Source organism: Emys orbicularis, chromosome 1, assembly GCF_028017835.1.
Source record: "Emys orbicularis isolate rEmyOrb1 chromosome 1, rEmyOrb1.hap1, whole genome shotgun sequence".
NCBI lineage: Eukaryota > Metazoa > Chordata > Testudines > Emydidae > Emys > Emys orbicularis.
Window position 1 is genome coordinate 219,817,494 of NC_088683.1, and position 20,390 is coordinate 219,837,883.

A 20,390-nucleotide genomic window follows, 5' to 3' on the forward strand; every position below is an offset into this window, starting at 1 on the left:
GCAGGAGGGGAAAAAAAACCTTTGAAGTGATAATCGAGATTACCTATAGAAGGTGTGAGGATACTTAACATGGGGAAATAGATTCAATTCGTGTCATGACCCAACCATTCCCAGACTCTGTTTAGACCTAAGTTAATTGTATCTAATTTGCATATTAATTCAAGTTGAGCAGTCTCTCTTTGGAGTCTGTTTTTGAAGTTTTTTTGTTGCAAAATTGCCACCTTCAAGTCTGTCACTGAGTGGTTAGAGAGGTTGAAGTGTTCTCCCACTGGTTTTTGAATGTTATGATTCCTGATGTCAGATTTGTGTCCATTTATTCTTTTGCGTAGAGAGTGTCCGGTTTGGCCAATGTATATGGCAGAGGGACATTGCTGGCACATGATGGCATATATCATATTGGTAGATGTGCAGGTGAACGAGCCCCTGATGGTGTGGCTGATGTGATTAGGTCCTATGATGGTGTCACCTGAATAGAATAGTCTCTAAGGTGCCACAAGTACTCCTGTTCTTTTATTAATATCTCATTGGATTGTATGTCTTATTGTCATATGTGAAGTTATGAAGTTTGACTATGTATGTGTTACTGAAACATGTTGTGAGGTTGAAAACACCCACAAGCAGCCTTGCAGGTACAACAGTAAAAAGGCCAAACAATGTTAATGGCTTATTGAGGAAATGCACACAAGCACAAGGATTACCCTAGGAACTGTGTACAATAGAAACCTCTCAGAGATAGCACTGCACAATGGAGACTGTTTGACCCAGGTCACAGCAAAAGAGCTTTCCAGCAAGTGGGAAGAAGATATAAAAGGGGGACAGTGACATCTTGAGGATACCTCACTCTCCCTGCAACAACACACCTGGAAATACCTGAGGGGCAAGGACTGAACTGTGGGAAGTGATGGTCCCAGGCTAGCAGGATCTTTAATCTGTGTATGAAAACCTGGGAAAACCAGGGCAACTTATGCCTTAAGAATCTGCTAGACTGTTTATCACTCAGGGTAAGAATTTGCAAATTTATATCCTATGTATCTAGTGTGTTAAGCTCAGTTTGCGTTTCTTGTTTATTTACTAAGATAATCTGCTTTGATCTGTTTGCTATCACTTGTAGTCACTTAAAAATCTATCCTTTGTAGTTAATAAACTTGTTTTGTTCTCTCTAAACCAGTTTGTGAAATTCATAACTGGGGGCAAAAAGCTGTGCATAGATTCCTCCACATTGAGGGAAGGAGCAAATTTCATGAGCTTATGCTGTACAGTTTTCTGTGCAGTGCAAGACAGTACAATTTTGGGTTTGCACCCCAGAGGGGGTGTGCACTTTAGTGCTGTGCAATCCCCTAACTCAGTGCTTTTCAAACCATGGGTCGCGGCATGTAAGGCGCTGGGTCACCTTGCTCTGGTTAGCACCGCCAACCAGGACGTAAAAAGTCCCGTCGGCGGTGCTGCACAGCTGCGGCAGGCTAGTTCCTACCTGTTCTGACACCGCGCTGTGCCCCGGAAGCGGCCAGCAGCGGGTCTGGCTTCTAGGCAGGGGGGCCACGGGGCTCCGCGTGCTGCTCCCGCCCTGAGCACTGGCTCCACACTCCGGCCAATGGGAGGTGGGAGGCGGTGCCTACAGGCAAGACTCGCGCAGACCCGCTTGCATGTTTCCACCAGAGGGCTGTGACCTGAAGCGGATGCCATGGTTCTTGGACCAACATACTTCCAGGAGCAGAAGTGACTGTGTGAGAGACACCACTAGATGAGGGCGCATTGGCTAGCAGAGCTAATCCCTGGGACAGCCAGCAGGAGGCACTGCAGTGGTGAGTGAACCATGTCACACAGCACTTAACATATTTGCAGGGCCGGCTCCAGGCACCAGCTGAGCAAGCTGGTGCTTGGGGCGGCAGATTGTTGGAGGTGGCATTCTGCCCAATCCTAGGGCGGCACGGCCGCTTTTTTGTTGTTGTTGTTCTTGTTCCGCTCCGGCCGCCCTGTAGGGGGCGGCAGCGCAGAGAACCAGAGCGCCCTGCAGGGCAGTCCTCTTCCTTCCCTCCCCGCCGACCGGAGCGGAGCCCTCGCAGCAGGAGGCGGCGCAGCGGGAGGGGCCGCGTGGCAGCGCCCCTGCTGTAGCCCTGGCCGCCCCCTTCTCTCTCTCTCCCACCCGCTCCCTACCCCTCCCCCCCCCCCCCGCCGGTCCCCCTGCACCCACGCTCCGGCCGTGCCGCAGGGTTTTTTTTGTTTGTTTTGGGTTTTTTTGCTTTGCCGTTCTGGCCGCCCCGTTTTTTGTTGTTTTTTTTTTGCTTGGGGCGGCCAAAAAGCCAGAGCCGGCCCTGCATATTTGAAGATGGTTATCAGGTCCTCTCTCTTTCTTCTTTTCTTAATAAGAGCTCAGGTACTGTGGTGATGGATGGTAATATTAAAAACTCTAAAGTAGAAAAACTCTAAATTGTTTACATTAGTAAGTGCTATCATATACCTTGAACTCAAATCAACAGACTATGAGTTAAGGTTAGATAACAAGCACAATATTATTTCTTGTCTCATTTTTATAGCAAAATCCTTTCAGAGCACCACAAGATCCTTGGTTCTTAGCTGCAAGCAAAACTTGGCAACTTGTCATCTGTCTCAGTCAGAGATGTGAAGTTAATCACCTTTGCATTTATTCATGCTGCAAAATATCCTAGAACCATGGCCTTTATGAGATTAAACTTTGTACTTTCCCAGCATTTCCATGAAAAACCTGAACATTGCCTACCAAGTCTTCGGGCAAAATGTAGCGGAAAATTCCCGTAAGCTTTTGAGTAGCTGGTGTGTGTTTTTTTGTTTTTGTTTTTTTAATAAACTTATTACAAGAAACTTTCCCTCTTACTTAATCTGAATTATCTTAATAACTTTCAGACTTGTTTTATAGCCTCTTGTATTTCTCCATTTTAAGAGGTGAGGCTAAGGAAGATTGAACCATTTGTCTGACATAAAACTCTACCAAATACTGCCTTAAACTTTTGTTGTTTGGTATGGTTTGATCCACACTGTTGAAATTTCTCAATTCCCCTGAGGACAAATGCACAAAACAACCTAATTTTCAGCTCTGGGTAGAGTAGCAAATTGATCACATACATGTATCTACTGAAAATACACAAAAATATTTCCTGTTTCACTAGCTCTGAAGATATTGAAAGCATGAAAATAAGAGATTCCACGTTAGCCTACATAACAGACTATACTGAGGCTAAAGAGGAAGTTGGGTCGCCTACAGTTTTTGTACTGTAATCACTCCTATTTAAATTGATCACTGTTTAACATGACCTGGTATTTGATTATGATCCAAATAATTATTTTGTACAAAAAAACCTCTAATTAAAATAGTCACTGTAGACCAGTATTATCTGAATCACTAGTTACAGAAGTTACCATTAATAAGAAGGAGGTTTAACATACTAAATAAAGTCAAGGAGGACCCATGGTAATGAAAGAGGGCTTAACTTGAAATTAGATGGTTTGCCACTGCTGCTGTTTTTTATTTATAAACAAAGCTCTACTGTGTTTTGCAAGCTGTGATGTGCCTCCTGGTGGTCATATGAATAATAGCCACTAATTTTGGCTTAAGTGTTTATAAGGGACTTTAAATCAAAAGTCCCAATATGTAAAACATTGGATCTCTCTTTCAGAAACAGTGGAAAACAGAAGGGAAATCTTTTTATATCAGTTTATCTGAGAGAGATTATAGAAGTAAACAATTTTGCCTTTTTGTTGTGTCTAAGAAAAAAATAAAAACGCATTTTGCTTTGACTTTTGATCTGTTTCACCAAGAGCGTAAAGGAAGCTGACATAACTTACTATGGCGTGGAGAAGCTGAAGGTCAAAAGGGGTGAAGTCACAAGATAAGCATTGTCCAGGTTCAACACAGAGAACTTGGGCAGAGAGAAAAAGGCACATTGGCCTCTTAAGAATTGTAAGTGTCAGGTTGCAAATCTTGACAAGCTCTGGTCTGGTGCTGACACCCATATCATCCAAGGCTGTAATTTAACATATATCTAAAACTGCAGAAGGTGATAGTGTAATATAAAGATTTTATTGACGTTCATTTGGGATGGCACATTAGTAACAAGTGAGTGACAGGGTGCAGGTCATTTAAAGAAGGGCCGATGCAACATTTACACACTCTATCTAGGTACGTATGTGATGCTCCTCCTCACTGTGCTAGCTGAGCTCATCTGTGGCATCGAAGTGCCTACCCACATTGTATCATCACACATTCGGTATAGGGCTTGGAAATATTCAGATACAGCAGTGGTGGGGGGCCATAGAAGTAGCTAGACAGAGTGTATAAATGTTTTGTCTCCATGGTTTGAAAAAGGTGGTGGTTTTTTGTTTTTTTTTGGTATTTTTGGTATCCCTCTGCTCATAAAGCCCCAGTGCTTTAATTATTGTGGGCCAGATTGCCCCCTCCCAGGGGAAATCCCACAGGAGGGAGTTCCAGGGAAGAAAATCTCTGAGGATCCCTCCACTGAACTTCTTTCATATTGGGAATGATCCTACGCCCGTGGAAGTCATTGGAAGTCTTTCCATTGAATTAAGTGGGCTTTGGATCATACCCATTGTGTTGTGGGAGGGCAGAATTTGCCAGTGGAAATACAGCTCAGTCCCCTTTCCACAGATGGAGGATCCCCTCCACATATATATCTGGGGCAAGATCCCTTCCCTTGCCCCTCTGCTTTGTTAGTCCAGCCTTAAAGGGCTAACGAGACCTAAAGAAACCCCTACAAATGACCTAATAACTCTTCTAGGCCTAAAAATATGTTGACTTTAAATTTTTCAACATTAGAAACAAGTGCTGTGTGTTATGTTGAAAAGTTAGGACTATCCCCTTTCCAGTGGCATAGGATTTCTGTTTCCAAATCAGTCCTGCACCAGTAATTGGCTCAATGTCTTACAGCTTTCTGAATATTGTTTGTCCAGTGTAATTTGGACATGGAGGCAGGTGAGAGGCAACAGGAATTCCACATTTGCCAGAGAAAAGTTCCCTCCTTTCTCTCAATCTTTAAAAAATAAAATGGAGGTTGTTTTGAAAGGCCTCACCTTCTTGGAATGTCAGAAGTAGTCTAATTAGTGGGTAGAACACAGGTGCAAAAGTCATAGGTGCATGAATATGTGCCTGGGTCTACACGATTGCATACTGTGGTCAAGATTTTTAAAAAGCACTAATGATTTTGGGTGCCTCAACTGGGAGAGTGGGAGGGGAATGTCCAACTCTGAGACATCTTAAAGAGGCTGAATTGTCTGAAACTGTTGAGCACCTGCCCTCTAAAAGCCTCTCAAGCTGAGCACCCAAAAATTAAGTCCTCCAAAGTCACTCATTAACTTTGAAAATCTTGGCAAATATATTACACACCAAACACTACATTAAAAGGAACATTAAGGTTGCCAAGTCAAGCACTCAAGCTAGGAAATGCCAGAATTAAGTTCCTGTGCAACCTTTTTTCAGTCCCTTTGTGTATAGCTACTAACGACGGCCGTGTCCAGAGATCTCTCAACAAACTTATCTGTCTGGCTCAGCTTGTACATTGAGAAAAGCTTGCCTTGAGCCAGGGCAGCCACCCCCATTTTCCAAATGAGTTTTCTCCAGTTACATGTGTATATAATGGGGTTTGAATTGCTTTTTTTCCCTCTGGGATAGCCTATTTAGGATATCAAGATCCTTAATGATGATTAGTAGTTGCCTTTCAAGAGCTCATCCTCCTCATAGATATTGCACCTCACATCTATCTATATTTCTCTGACCTAGCTACTTTCTGTTGTGTTCCATGAAATAAGTAGATTGGAATTTTCCCCAATACAACTCCCTCAACTCATTTTATGTTATGAACTATTAAAGACAAGGTCCAGCTATTAAAGCTTGTGCCACCTATGGTTAGATACCCACCATTTTCCATTCTGAGACCCTATTTTCAGCTGCTTATAACTTTTTGCCAAACTTTAACAGTACAGGATGAAATTTTCCATGCTGGGTGTCAGCTTCAGGCTTTTTTTTTTTTTTTAATTTTCAGCCAGAATGGTTCAGCAATTGCTGAGAATGAGGTTAGAGAAAAATACATTGTTTTGCCCATGTTAAAATGGTGTTACAGCTGTTTCATTGAGAAGATCTAGTGCCTCCATGCTTCATAGCTAGGGTGACCATACAGCAAGGGTGAAAAATCGGGACAGGGGGTGGGGTGGGTGGGGGTAATAGGCACCTATATAAGACAAAGCCCCAAATATCGGGACTGCAGCAACTGAGGACTTTTCCTGCAATTGTTCCTCCTGATGACCAGAGGATGCTGTGGAACCAGGCACAGGAACTGAGAGCAAGGAGACTGTCTATGCTGGCTTCTCAGTGCTTCCCCAGCTGGTGCCCAGGTAGCGGGGAGGCAGTCCACGTGGAATGCAGAGGGGGAGAAGCTGACCCTAGGGGTGACAAGGTGAAAATAGTTATAATGGAAAGTGATGGCCCGATTTAACTACAGGCATCACTACCTGCTCCTCCTTGTAACAGTTTGCTGAACTCTGCTATAACAACATTTATCTTCCAAGTTTGACAAGCGTCTTATTAAAGTCACCACCGATGAGTTCTCCCTCTTCTCCTCAGTCATGCAGGAAAATGGCCTCACAAAGCTGTGCCACCATGTATTTACAGCAAGAAGCTATGATGGGGGCAGAGAACAATTTACGCATACTTCCAAGGTTTGTGTTTTCAATGTTCTTTAAGTTTTGGGCAGTTGGAATTGACTTCTTGATTGACTTACAGCAGTGTTTCCCAAACTTGGGACGCCGCTTGTGTAGGGAAAGCCCCTGGCGGGCCGGGCCGGTTTGTTTACCTGTCATGTCCGCAGGTTCGGCCGATCGTGGCTGCAGTTCACTGCTCCAGGCCAATGGGAGCTGCTGGAAGCGGCAGCCAGTATGTCCCTTGGCCCGCGCCGCTTCCAGCAGTTCCCATTGGCCAGGAGCGGCGAACCGCGGCCAGTGGGAGCCGCGATCGACCGAACCTGCGGACGCGGCAGGTAAGCAAACCAGCCCAGGGGCTTTACCCTACACAAGCGGTGTCCTAAGTTTGGGAAACACTGACTTACAGTAATGTAGTGGTACTAGGAGACTGTATTAAGCATTGTGGCAGCTGTGATGAAGCAGAAGAAACTACAGTTATTTTAACACAGTGATTACCCCAGAAAAATGTTTAAACATTTTCATTTCTCCCAAAGGTTATCCATTTATAAGCATGATTCTTGTTTCACACAGTATGACTGGGGGGAAAAAAAAAAAAGAACTTCACTTACTGAGAATTAGGTCTTCATGTATTTGAACCAATAAGCTGGCTCAGCAAAGCCCACAAGCTGCCTTGTAATTAACTGAGCTCCAAAGATTGTGGATCAATCATTTAGATTGCCAGTTCAGCAAAGTTGCAAACTAGGGAATAATGAGGTTTAAGTTCTTGATGTGCCAAGGTAAAATAGTTCTTGCTTGAATTGGGGAAGGGAAGAATAGAGAAACTATTGATCATTCATACTGAGAAACACCATTTAAACCTGACAGGAGCATTTTTTTTTTTAATAATTAGGCCAGCTGGGGAGGAGATGGAGTGGTTAGCAGACCTCGAAGCGAGCCCGGCTTTGAGCTAGTGTAACAGTTGGGAGATTCTGTTACATATGCTTGCAATTCTAGCCTCAAGGTATCAGGGAAGGTAGAATGAGTTCTCTGAAGCATTTTATCTGATTCCAGATAAAAGTTCAAGGACTTGTTTTGCCCCCAGACATCAGGATGCTTCTGCACCAGGTCACGCTGGACAATACTGCCTTGTGTGTAGCTGTAATGGATTTTCAGATACCCACTTTGACTCCAGCAAGGGATATGGAGCTATCCAGTGTGAAGCAAGTCAAAAGCACCTCATTTTCTTTGTAGCACAAAAAGGGCCTCCACTGTTACCTTCTCACAAGAAATGGGCATATTTTTATTAGGGCCAGATGCTGATCTCTTACTTGACTGGGGCTTATGAGATCTGGGTTCTATTCCTAGGTCTGCCACTGGCCCGCTAGGTTTCTGTGTCTGTTTTCCCATCTATAAGAAAGTGATAATGATTTACTGATAAATGCTTTATAAGAGATGTTGTTGTTAATCTGACTACTACCTTAGTCCAGAAGTACTCCCCTTTAATGAAATGAGTTACTCTGCACTTTTAATTTAATTTGCAGAGTAGGTGATTTTATAATTCCAGGAAGGAGGTTCAGAATTTAGCCTTTAGATGTTGAAATGCTCCTCAAAGCTCAGATTTTGGTATGTGCCAATAATAGGGTGGCCTGCCCCTTTAAGGCCTGGAGCCAGCCAGCACTATCCAGTTAGTCCTGCCTGCCACACCTAGAATGGAGTTGTGGGGTGTAATTAGTAGAACCTGCTGGGTATGGAGGTCCTGATTGTCCCATGTAGAACCTCAGGAAACTGCAGAAGGGTGGTGAGAGAGAGGTTTTAGCAGAAGCTTGCTAAGACAGGCAATGGCTGCTGGCAGTGAATAGGCTCGAGTAAGAAGCCTTGAGTCTTCAGGGAGAAGGCTCCAGGAAGGGAAGGACTGAGAGTTCCCCCTGTCCCGCTGAGACAGACTGAACGAGATTTCTGAACTTTATTTTGGGAATGATTTTACTATTTTAATAAATCCAACCCCAAGGAGGAGTGTTGCTGAACCAGAAAAGAGTTGTTTTGGTGGGTTAATTGAGAGAGCCCTGGAAAGGGGGAAACTGAAGCAGGGGGCTGTTTGGCAGGACTGCCCTGAAGCCATGAGGTAGGGGGTGTTTGGGAGGTGGCCACCAGCTGACAGTTGTGTGCTCACCTTTAAACTGCCAGTGCAAACAATGAGGAAGCCACTGAAAAAAAAATTCTGCCTTTGTTTAATCTTGTTCTCTTTCCTGGGGAAGAAGAGATGCCTACAGAATCTTACCCCCTCTAGAGAAAGGATCTGAAGCACTTGGTCTTGGCAGAATCAGTGCTGCCAATTTTGAGTAAAATCACAGGTTCTTGAGGCAAAGGCACCACTGAAGGAAGAAGAATTGACACCTGGCTGATGAGGTGGTGCATTATCAGCATCCACAGTCTTCAAAATGAGTAGCACTGGCAAAGTGCTGCACTGAGGGAGAGCACAAGCAAAACTACCTTGGATCTCCAAAGGGATGCTTGCGTGAGGAAGCCCAATGAAGAAGAGAAATAGAGAACAGAAGCCAGGGAGATGGCACAACAAGTCATAAGCAGCACATGGGCCAAATTCATTCTTTGTTTAAATCCTTTAATGTTTTGGGCTCTACAAATTTAAAACCAGATAAATAATTTGCTTTTTCTGTTCCCCCAGAGAAGGTGATGGGCCATATTCTGCTCTCAATTACAGTTGTGTAAATCCAAAACAACTCAACTGAAGTCAATTAAATTACTCCAGATTTACACCATAACTGAGAGCAGAATTTGGTCAATAAGGACTTAATTGACTGCACACTGGATCTTTCCATTGGCTTCAGTGTACCTGGTTCAAGCCTTAAGTCTTTGCCTGCAACAATCTTGCCACTAAAGAGAGAGAATTTCTTAACATGACATAACTTTTGCTTTTCTCAGTAGGCTGGTGTAACTTGTCAGCTGCTCAACAGGGCTCTTCTTAATACAGATGTGGCTTGGAACTGTCACCTGCTGTGCTGAAACTACCTCTGAGCTGGTTTTCTTTGTCAGCTTGGGACTCCAGAACCCTGCCTTGTTGAGCCAGACATGCTAGCCTGCTGCAACACAGACCCAGGGTCTGAACCACGTCCCCAAAGTTGCAAATTTAACTGAAAACAGCTCTGCAAGTACTCCTCTCTCCAGCATCCAGATACCCAGTTCCCAAATAAATCAGTTTTACTCTGTATAAACCTTATACAGGGTAAACTCATAAATTGTCTGCCCTCTATAACATTGATAGAGAGATATGCACAGCTGTTTGCTCCCCCAGGTATTAATCACTTACTCTGGGTTAATTAATGACCAAAAGTAATGTTATTAAGTATAAAAAGTAGGATTTAAGTGGTTTCAAGTAATAACAGGCAGAACAAAGTAAGTTACCAAGCAAAATAAAACAAAACATGCATGTCTAAGCCTAATACATTAAGAAACTGAATACAGGTAAATCTCACCCTCAGATGTTCCAATAAGCTTCTTTCACAGACTAGACTCCTTCTTAGTCTGGGGCCTGGGCCCAATCCTTTCCCCTAGTACAGTCCTTGTTAGTTCCAGCTCAAGTGATAACTAGGGGATTTGTCATGACTGGCAGCTCCCTTTGTTCTGTTCCACCCCCTTTTATAGCTTTGGCACAAGGTGGGAATCTTTTGTCTCTCTAGATCCCCACCCCTCCTTCCAAATGGGATAGCACCAGGTTTAAGATGGATTCCAGTTCAGGTGACATGATCACATGTCACTGTAAGACCTCCTTCTTCATTACCTAGTAGCTGGGAGATGCATACACAGGAAGGCTTGCAGGTAAACAAACCCATTCACAGTTCATTAATTCTGAAGTGCCCTTAATGGCTTCCACTTAACGTGTTTGCATCAGTAATACAAGTTTATATCTTCTTCTCCTAATTCCAGACATAGAAATAATGCATGCAAACAAATAGGATGAACACACTCAGTAGATCATAAGCTTTGTAATGATACCTTACAAGAGACCTTTTGCATGAAGCATATTCCAGTTACATTATATTCACACTCCTTAGCATATTTCCATAAAACATATGGAGTGCAATGTCACAACAGGATTGGGTTCCCCTACCCTTTCTGTCTTGTTCGTCACTTTTTACTTTGCCCTTACACATTTCTGAACTGCAGCATGAAGTCCTGATTTGAAGTAAATTTCAAACTCGCTGCATACCACCTCCTTTCCTTGCAAGCTGATTTTAAAAAGGGGGTGAAGAATGGGACTGAATAAAGAGGTATGATCTTAAGCATAATCCTCCCCATGCTAACGAGTTGCATGGCTGTGTTCCCCACTTTAGTCTTGACTGTTGCTACTATACAGGAGTAACTTGGCAGCCACTCAGCAGCATTCTAATTTAATGCAGGACCAGGTACCCTGGTGCTATTCTACTTTATGCTTGTGCAAATCCCTTGGTCTCAGTGAGTTACTACTATGTAAATTGGATTAATGCAATGGCATAGCAGGGCCCCTGTTTTTAATCATTATGCTTTAAAGGGCAGCACTGAACACTTGTTCTATCAGGATCAAGCCCCAAATGGGTCTGAATAGAATAACTTCCACCAATTTGGCATTCACTGAGTGTGCAGATGAGAACTACTTACATGCCAAGGGCAGAAGGTGAAGGTGAAAAGCAACTATCACGAGGGTGTAAAATAAAACCGGGACTTTACTTTAATTTATGACTCTCCTGTGTTTAACCTTCCCCCTGGGCATACATTTAGCAGTGGTGGAATGAGTGTAACTCCATTGTTTTGAGGGGATCTTACATCAGGACTTTGGTCCCCTTGGAATACTAAAGCAGGGATCTACTTTGCTACTTATTCCTGTTTTATGACCATAGAAGACTAGGGTTGGAAGAGACCTCAGGAGGTCATCTAGTCCCACTGCTCAAAGCAGGACCAACCCCAACTGAATCACCAGTTGACACATGACATTTAGTTTACATAAAATGACCAGATTTTCAAAATCAAAACCAGGGACACTTTTGTGGTGACATTTTTTCAGGGTTGCAAAAGACTCACCTCCACCCAAAACAGCACTTAAAAAAAAAAAAAAGTGCTGTGATGGCTTCTGAAGCTGGCAGTCTTCCGGGCATATTTCTCAGAGTAACTTAATGTTGTAAATAAGTTTATCATCAAACACTAAACAAGTGTCATTAACGTTCACTTTGAGCAAAAGAAGAGCTTTGCTAGTGTCTAAACTCACTTGCCTTTTCTTCTCACTTCAATCACTCTTCATCACACTGAAGGGCTTATTCCATGGGACTGTTTGTTTCTGGTAAACACAGAACAAACTCTGCTTGGTGCAACAATATTTCTTGCACAAACCCTTTTTTAAATTATATAAAACTCTTCAATCTTTTGAATGATGAAATGGAAACAGTAGGACATTTCAGGCAGCACAAAAGAAGTTCTAAGGATATTGGGACATTATATGAAGAACCAGAACTGTTGTGTGGTATGTGTGGTTTCTTTTTGTTTTTTTTGTTTTTGTTTTTAAAGGTGCATAGTCTCTTTACATTTACATTTATGCTGAATTCAGCCTAAGGAATGCAATTCTGATATCCACTTCAGTCCACATGAGTCTACCCCTAATTCTCATTTACACTAAGGCCCCTTTGTACTTCCCTGGCTGGCAGTGAAAAGTGGCCTTATACGTGTAAACCTAATTGTAATTTATACCCCCATTCAAGGCCCTTTAAACTGCCAGAGAGATGCAAGGAGACCTTAATATAAATAAGAATCAGAACCTCCATATACCAATGGGCTGAAGTTGTCAAGATGCAGGATTTCTCTATTCTTGCCAATATTCCAGCAACATTTCTAGAGAATGGGTGATTCTAATGCATGCATATCTACAAGCGTTAAAGGGTACCAGATATTGTAAAAAGAGACACTGCCAAGACACAAGTCTTTACTTTCTTGTCTTACTGACACACCTTTAGATTGTTCATAGTGAAAGAAAGTTGCAAACCTAACTTACTTTTCATCCAATGGGAATTGAGGGCCTGAAGCACTTTGCACGGTCAGATTCCATATTACAGGTGAGGTTGGGATTTGGATGCTGAGGAATCATTTCAGTACTTCAGTCTAATCCTCCCTGCTGAGTAAAAGGGAGTTCCGAAGGGACCATGGGGGAGAGGCTGGAGAAAGAATCTGACTTTTCTCTAAAGTTTCCACACAATCAGATTTTTAGTGATTTTGAACTTGGCGCTGTAGCTTAGTGAACTTGAACACAATGGCATTGAGCTAGTATATAAAATGCTGGAGGCTGAAACTGACTGGAGGCTACGTGGGCTAAAAGTACTATTGTAAACGGAAGTCAGGAGGAGTGGAGGGTGTTCAGGATTATGCCCATAAACTTTACTGAAGTTCTCACGCTACCTGTAACATCTTTGTACAATGTCGTAAGCCTGTGTTCACCATGACCATGCTTGTCATGCCCTGTGTTCAGTTTTATGTCTGCTGAACAAAATTAAGTAGATGTAAAATAACATGCGTCTGACGAAGTGGGTATTCGCCCACGAAAGCTCATGCTCCAATACATCTGTTAGTCTTAAAGGTGCCACAGGACTCTCTGTTGCTTTTTACAGAGCCAGACTTACACGGCTACCCCTCTGATACGTAAAATAACTCTGACACCTACCTTTGCTAAGCAGCTCAGCCAATGTCAAAATACACTGCTGTATTTATTTTCTATTGAAGCAGATTTGCTACTAGCCATGGAATGTAAGTGTAAATTTGTAAAAAGGCTGCAGTTTAAACCAGCTATATTGATGATCACAGATTTATGGATTGTTTCTGATGCATTTGTACAGTGCCTAGCACATTGAGCACCCCTTCTGAACTAAGGGCTTAGGGCACCTCCAGAATGTAAAGAAGAATAATAGAAATCTTGTCTTGACCATTTCCTGTAAAAGCTGAGAGACAGTTAGGCAAAGAAAATAAAACATTTGCTAGCAGGAGACACTAATTCTATATGGACAGCAGATCTAGAAAACTTATCTAGAGAATGAATCATAAATTGCCTAATATTTGCCTTTCATCTCAAGTGCTAAATCATCTGTATTGTATTTCAAGGTTATCTCATATTGACCAAGTGAAATCAGTGGGAGTAGTCACCTGAGTATGGAGTGGATAATAGGGCCCATAATAAAATAGAAGAAATTTCTCTGTCTTTTGTGGCCAATGTTCACTTTAGAACTGGTATTGTCTAAAAGCCTCAGACAAGATGCTGTCATAGTGCTTATATCTGCATGTCCATCATGTGGATGGAAGTCCATCCACCTGAAGGACCACTGAGTCTTCATCTTTCACACTTTTAAGTTCCTCAGTGATCTTAATGAAGTACCATAAAATTACTATTGTGTTTATCTTCACTGTAAGGAAGTCAAAGAGCAGATTTTTCTTTCTGGAGCTTCGTAATGTGATGTGTGTACTTCTGGACAACTTGTCATTTAATTATTGCAAGTGTCTGACAAATGCACAAAGAATGCTAGAAAATAATGTCAAGACACATTAAAAAGTGTAATGACTGAGACGTGTATGGGCTGGTGCTAGGAGTGCAGTGAGTATTGATGAGATGTGGAATAACTTTCAATTTCCAGCTAAAATTTTTAATTTAATGGACTCAGTGGCAAAGTTAATGCACAAGCTTTTTACATCAGAAGTATGGGTCAAGTATGACATAGGTGGCTTTGTCTTTCAATAAAAATGCATTACTTACCTTAGTTCAGGTACAGTCATTGATTGAAGAATATTTAGGTTTCTGGTAAGGCTGTTAGTTATGCCTAAGTATCTGGCTGATCGGGATAGTGTGATAGAAAATGTGGGGATTTTTTGGGGGGGCGGGAGGGGGCGTAAATGTGTTCCCTTTCCTGATCAGCTTTATCTTTAGTACTTTGTGACTAGAACCAGTGCTAGGAAGGTTGCATGTGGCACCCCTTACAAAGGATGCCTAAGCACTCTACCTTTAACCACATGGTGGCAGAATTCAGAGCCTATACTTGTGCATCAGTGCCTCTCAGCGTAACAAGTAATGTAGCAGATCATAACACATTTGCCTACCAATGTCAAAGAGAGGATAGGCATCTGTATGTTCTATTCCTTTAGTAAAAATCATGATTTTCCTCTTGTTCGTTTAAAAAAAAAAATCCTTTCAAAAATCTGTCCTCTGATCCTTAAAGGACAATTTAACCTTGTTCAAGGCACCGGAAGCTGAGAAAGTTGGTAGCCTTAGTTGCCGTGGTGATTCTCAGCTATACCTTTATGCAGTGTTCCTTGTCACAAGAGCTAGTAGCTCTCCGTATATCTTGGGAGATCAGCATGTAGCTGGCTGCAGCATAAATCTGAATTCACCTGTCTGATGCTATACAAAAAGCATTACGGATATGTCTACACTGTTCCGTAGTGTGAATTAATGCTGACTAGTGCGGCTGTAGTTCAGGAGAGATAAGATCAGCTAAAATATGATTGCGCCCCATAAGCTGTATGTAGTGGAAACCCTCTGCACACACATTCCTCCTCTCCTATAACACAGTGGCTCTCAAACTTTTTTTTACTGGTGACCCCTTTTACATAGCAAGCCCCTGAGTGTGACCCCCCCCCCTTATAAATTAAAAACACTTTTTAATATATTTAACACCATTATAAATGCTGGAGGCAAAGCAGGGTTTGGGGTGGAGGTTGACAGCTCGTGACCCCCCACGTAATAACCTCGTGACCCCCTGAGGAGTCCCAACCCCCAGTTTGAGAACCCCTGCTATAAAAGGATATGGGGGAAAGGTCATCTGCCTGCTTGGCACTGTCCTCTCTTCCCCCTGGCCCTATGGTGCTGCCTGAGGGAAGGGGGCAGAGACTGTGTGAAGAGTGAGTTGGTTGAGAGTCCAATTGTTTGGTTCACAGAGGGCTCAGATTTGAACTAGCCATTGCACTGTTATCCAAGGACTCTCTGCATTATTATATAGCGTGTGGCGAGTGGAGTTGGGGAGTGAACTTGCAGGCTCTTCTACAGCTCGGGGGCCAGAGTAGCTGCTGCAGAGCTTTTGTGCAGGTGCCCTGTGGCCTTGGAGGAGGATTCTATCTCCCCCGCACCCACCTTTTGGTGGGGTACGAGAATTTTCCTATCTGAGCTATTATGCAGTACCCCACAACAACATATTTGGGGTTTGTTTTTTTCATTTAAAACAAAGGAGATATTTACTGCTGTCCAAGAAACGACATTTTAAAACCGACTTACAGTAACTGTCACAGCTTTAAAAAGTAAATCATTTCACCAAACCAAAGAGGAATGAACACTGTTAAGCTAAATTTGCTAAAAGATTGCCCAAGACTATACTTGTTGTTGAAAATATTAGGCCCCATTTGAATCTGACTGTTTTTACATTAGTTTAACTCCAATTACTTCACTTACAGCTCTGAATTATAACCGCTGGGTACACTTTTTAAAATCCATCTCTGTTAGTGACTGTGATAAGTGTGCATTTCTCTTTTTAATTATTTCTATCCTCTGGCTACTTCTCACTTGGCTCAAGGAGTTCCTCACAGGTGTTGTCTGCAGGTAAAAGCTGTTTGTTCATTTTCATAAATGTCAGTCAGGACTCACATTAGTTGCTCTGTAATGTGGTCTACCCTACAGAGTTAGGTCCACTTAAGGCAGTTTACGTCAAACTAATTATTTCAATTATCAGGGGGTAGCCATGTTAGTCTGTATCTACAAAAACAACAAGGAGTCTGGTGGCACCTTAAAGACTAACAGATTTATTTGGGCATAAGTTTTCATGGGTAAAAACCTCACTTCTTCAGATGCATAGAGTGAAAGTTACAGATGCAGGCATTATATACTGACACATGGAGAGCAGGGAGTTACTTCGCAAGGGGAGAACCAGTGTTGACAGGGCCAATTCAATCAGGGTGGATGTAGTCCACTCCCAATAATAGATGAGGAGGTGTCAATTCCAGGAGAGGAAAAGCTGCTTCTGTAATGAGCCAGCCACTCCCAGTCCCTATTCAAGCCCAGATTAATGGTGTTAAATTTGCAAATGAATTTTAGTTCTGCTGTTTCTCTTTGAAGTCTGTTTCTGAAGTTTTTTTGTTCAATGATAGTGACTTTTAAATCTGTAATAGAATGACCAGGGAGATTGAAGTGTTCACTTACTGGCTTTTGTATGTTACCATTCCTGATGTCCGATCTGTGTCCATTTATTCTTTTGCGGAGGGACTGTCCGGTTTGGCCAATGTACATGGCAGAGGGGCTCCCAGCCGGAGTGAGGGAGTGAGGGACCGTCCGCTGAATTGCCGCCGAATAGCTGGACGTGCTGCCCCTCTCCGGAGTGGATGCCCCAAGCAGCTGCTTGACAAGCTGGTGCCTGGAGCCGGCCCTGCAAGGCTGGTAGGCTCCCAACCATGAAATTGAGCCTCGCAGTGGGCTCACAGTGCGCTTCCCCGCCCCCCCCCCCCCCCGCTGTCAGTTGGGCACTGGGCACACAGCTGGAGTCCCTAGCCCCCACCCCGGGTGATAGCCCCAGCTGTGAGCCCAGTGCTGGGCTCAACTCAGGGGCGGCTCCAGGCACCAGCGCACCAAGCGCGTGACTGGGGCGGCAAGGCGCGGGGGGCAGCCTGCCGGTCTCTGTGGGGGCGGCAGTCAGGAAGCCTTCGGCGGCTTGCCTGCGGGAGGTCCGTCGGTCCCGCGGCTTTGGCGTACCCGCCGCCGAATTGCCGCCAAAGCCGCGGGACCGACGGACCTCCCGCAGGCATGCTGCTGAATCCGCATGACCAGCGGATCGCCCGCAGGTGCGCCACCGAAACCCGCCTGACTGCCGTGCTTGGGGCAGCAAAATACATAGAGCCAGCCCTGGCTCAACTTCACAGTAGGGAGCCTACCAGCCTTTTTTGTCAATTTCATACCTTCAGCTGTTGGCCCCAGTGCCTCCCTGAGCCTGAGGCAGCAGTGAAATTGACAAGAAAGGCTGGTAGGCTCCCTGCTGTGAACCCTGCACTGGTCTCACAGCTCAAGCTGTGACGTTGGGGCAGGTGGGGGGCTCCAGCTGTGAGCCCGGCTAGCGCCCAAAGCTCTCAGCTCCCTGCAGAGCTAGCCAGCTGGAGCCAGGCTGACACCAAGGCTGTTGGCTCCCCGCTCAGCTAATCAGCTGGGAGTGAGAAACTGAGAGTCTAGGTGGCAGCCGGGCTCAGGGAACTGAGAGCCCAGGCTCTCAGCCTCTTCCCTCCCCACTGCCCCTCTTAAGTCAATGCAAACGCTCCTGGTGAGGACACGCACCAACAAAGAGTACTGTGGACATGAAAAACTACTGTATGTCAATTTAAATTAAGTCAACTTAAGTTTGTAGTGTAGACATTGACTCAGACAATTACAGTTGTGTCGGATCATCTATACTGTATCATATCTATATTCTGCCTTTATTATTGCTTCTGAATGTCACTCGTTTATTACTGAGGATGCACTCCAAGTGCATTAGTGCTAGGGAGCACCATATTACAATAAATTAGAGAATAACCCTTGTATTTTCAGATGAGATGTTATTTTATTCCAAATTCCTTAGTGTTCTCCACCCACTTGTTATGAACCAATATTTTTTGCTTTTCCCCTTGTTACTTGAAGCTTTGCATCAATCAGCTACCTGCTAACAGCCTTACATTCATCAGGCAGGCTGTTTACATCAGTAGCCTAATTCATTTATTGCCATATAGAACTCAAATTTATTCTTGCTTTTATTAACCATAGATCAGCTAAGTCTTAAATCTTCAAAGCTGTTGTCCTTTTAAAGATACAACTATGACCATTTCGGTAAGGTAGCATAACACAAAGTACCAACTGGTGAGATTAAACAATACTGTATTTGGGACATTTTACAGATTAAGACCCAATTTGACCTACCGCTATACCTTTTCCTCCTGTATCTGTTTGCAAAGTCCAGGTAACTAACTTTTTCATTTGTAAGTTTTCTTTAAAATAAAATAACCAAAATAGCTGAAATAACCTTACAGTAACAAATCAGTGTGTGCAATGGAGCAATACATTATCTGTTGCATAGATGTTCTATGGTCTTCTGCTGGATGTAATGTCAGAAGTACTCAGGGATTATGTTGTCGTTTAGTGGTTGGCCAACAAAGGGGATTTAAGCCTTAAAGGTAAACTTCAAATGTGAACTGATTATTGCCTGAGTCTGTGACTGAACGATGCCCCTGACTGCACAGAGCCAACAAGGGAGACCTATTTATACAGTATCAGTGGGAATTCTGCACATGGACTGAGGGCAGTGTGTGGACTTCAGCTATGGCCACAGTATAAGACCCATAGACTTTTTCCCAAAGTTCCAGTCACTTCCAAACATTACATACTTAGTAAAAATATTAAAGGGTTCTAGTTTACTAGTCAGATTGTATTTTCCAAATAGCTGAATTAAATAGTTTTGAAAATTAATGTTTCACGTTGCAAGCATTTGAGTAGATAGGGATGAATTATTTTCAAAGTACTGAACAAGAGGAATGGGGATATTTCTTTCTTTAACAAGAAAAATAAGGAAAATATGAGTATTTAGATCCCAGTCCTGCAAAGACATATGCGTATGCTTGGCTTTCAATAAGTGAGTCATCCCACTGAAGTACTTTCAAGTATGTGAGTAGTTTCATTAAAGTTAACCACGCACAATCATTGCTGGACTGGGGCCTTATTTACCATGGAAGACCTTGTAAATAGCTGTTGATGAGAAGCCAGTGAGAATATACTTCTCTGCAGCTGCAATAGGGGCACAAATTATCAGCATATGATACAGAAGAAAAAATGTCAGATTTCATCCTAGTTACTATTTACTGCACAATGACCATTTACTTAAGTATTACTGCAAACATCAATGCAGTATCTTGCAGCTCCTCACTGCGCTATATCCTTGGACAAGTCATGTATACTGTTAAAGATGTTTGCTTCAAAAAGAAAAGAGGGGAGCAACATTTTTGTAGCGTGTTCCATAAATGTCAGTGAAGACGTAAATATGTCAACCACATGTTCTTTGATTGTGATGTGCCTTTGAAGCCACACTAGTCACTGCTAGTTTGACACAGCATAAGTGGCATGCCACAAAAAGCAAGTATGTACTATGCCATTATCTTTAATGACATGCATACAACCTGCTAATTAATGCTGTCAACCTCACTCAGATTTAGATCCCAAAATGGAAAAGAACCCAAAAATATCAAGTAAAACTGGCAGGGTATAAAATTGGATTAGGAAAGCTAAAGATGATGATGAGAGGATTGCCTTAGAAATTAACAAACAGTGTGGGTATTTTTAAATGCGTTTTGGTGCTTATGATAAGTTCCGAATTGACGTCTCTAGTGAATGAAGTCTTCTATTTATCCCCAGGACAGCTATAGAAGAGGCAGTAGAAATTCAAGTTTGCTCACAATGCGCCACTAATGTACCTCCATTCTAACCTAGAATCAACATTTCTAATGATGATAGTATGTCTATGACATAGGCAGGCAGGTCTCCTTGTCCATTCAATCTTGGCTTTTAGGTTGAAGCTATCAATACAGATGTCAGTTATTTATTTCATTGATTTCTATAGCTCAATGCCCGCTGTGTAATATCGTGAACTGGAATAAGACCATCAGTTCATTTCACCTACAGCATGGAAAAGAAATCAGCTGGCAATGATTTT